General features: G+C 42.3%; 1 protein-coding gene across 1 annotated transcript in view; it reads left to right on the top strand.

Moving 5' to 3' along the window:
• Positions 1-773: 773 nt before the first annotated feature.
• The window catches only part of itpr3 (inositol 1,4,5-trisphosphate receptor, type 3), a 55,658-nt gene continuing 54,823 nt past the window's right edge, over positions 774-1,608 (top strand). Inside the window, exon 1 of the mRNA XM_076102016.1 lies at positions 774-839. The gene's annotated coding sequence lies outside the window, so the exon portion shown is untranslated. The remainder of the gene's footprint in view (positions 840-1,608) is intronic.

Genomic DNA, 1,608 nt, shown 5'->3' with positions numbered 1-1,608 from the left:
CTCTCCTCTCCTCTCTCCTCTCTCCTCTCCTCTCTCCCCTCTCCTCTCTCCTCTCTCCTCTCCTCTCTCCTCCTCTCCTCTTCCCTCTCCTCTTCTCTCCTCTCTTCTCTCCTCTCTCCTCTTCCCTCTCCTCTCCTCTCTCCTCTCTCCTCTCCTCTCCCCTCCTCTCCTCTCTCCTCTCCTCTCTCCTCTCTCCCCTCTTCTCTCTCCTCTCTCCTCTCCTCTCTCCTCCTCTCCTCTTCCCTCTCCTCTTCTCTCCTCTCTTCTCTCCTCTCTCCTCTTCCCTCTCCTCTCTCCTCTTCCCTCTCCTCTTCTCTCCTCTCTTCTCTCCTCTCTCCTCTTCCCTCTCCTCTCTCCTCTTCCCTCTCCTCTTCTCTCCTCTCCTCTCCTTAGTTTTGGTTCTTTTTCTTACTGAAGCGTTTCTCATACACGATGTGTTTAAGGACCGTCGGAAAGCTGAAAGTCTGACAATAATGACTTCTGGTTGTGACAAACGTAGTTTTGGTGATTGTAGAAGCGTGTTTGGAGGTTCAGAGAGTTTGTTCATTTAAACAAAACAACACAAAAAGCAACAAAACTACTTGTTTATGTTTCATAAAAAACATCATAAATACGTTATTTAAGTTGAATACATAAATAAAATAAAAAACGTGTGTTTCATTCTTTATCACATTTAATGCAGTTGAGTTATTTTCATCATCCATAAACCTGCTGATTGTCCTCTATGATCCTCTGAGACGTTTCTTCTTCTGTGGTTCTCGTCTGCAGGCTGGTGGACGACCGCTGTGTGGTGGAACCAGCTGCTGGAGACCTGGAGAACCCTCCAAAGAAGTTCAGAGGTCAGACCGTGTGTGTGTGTGTGTGTGTGTGTGTGTGTGTGATTGTTCTGTTCAGACTGTAACTGATCACAAATACAGAAGGTCATGAATTAAGAAGTAGTTCCGTCAGCAGGTATAAATATTATTTAGTTACAACATATCTCTACAAACCTGTTTTAAATCATCAGGTTCATCCAGAAGGACTCATCGTTCTTCAGCCGACTGGCAGGAACTAAATCTGACTTAGTACAAATAAATACTTTTATTTTGACATTTCAATTATGAGCGGTTGAAAAAAATATATTTCAAAATGATTTTTTGGGAGGCGGAAGAACCCCTCTGGATCCTTGTAGAGCAGCTGCTCTCATCAAACGACAAAGAGATCTGTATCTGTTGATATGGATCATCAATAATCAATAACTAGTATCAGAAGCAAAATAACATGATCAGAGATCTAAAAGTTATATAGTAGCTCCCTTCAAATATCTCAATTAAAGACGTCATGGGTGATGAAGACAGTTGAGAGCCTCGTTGAAGCAACAGACATGCTCTGAATGACACATTGAAAAGGTGTAACGGTGTTGATGTTTAAAGGTGTAACGGTGTTGATGTTTAAAGGTGTAACGGTGTTGATGTTTAAAGGTGTAACGGTGTTGATGTTTAAAGGTGTAGCGGTGTTCATGTTTAAAGGTGTAACGGTGTTGATGTTTAAAGGTGTAACGGTGTTGATGTTTAAAGGTGTAACGGTGTTGATGTTTAAAGGTGTAACGGTGTTGTTTTAAGGTGTAAC

This window comes from Anarhichas minor, unplaced genomic scaffold (genome assembly GCF_050575085.1).
Source record: "Anarhichas minor isolate MPS153535 unplaced genomic scaffold, ASM5057508v1 ptg000003l, whole genome shotgun sequence".
Lineage (NCBI taxonomy): Eukaryota > Metazoa > Chordata > Actinopteri > Perciformes > Anarhichadidae > Anarhichas > Anarhichas minor.
The sequence above is the reverse complement of the archived record's forward strand: the minus strand, read 5'-3'. Positions and strand labels throughout refer to the sequence as shown.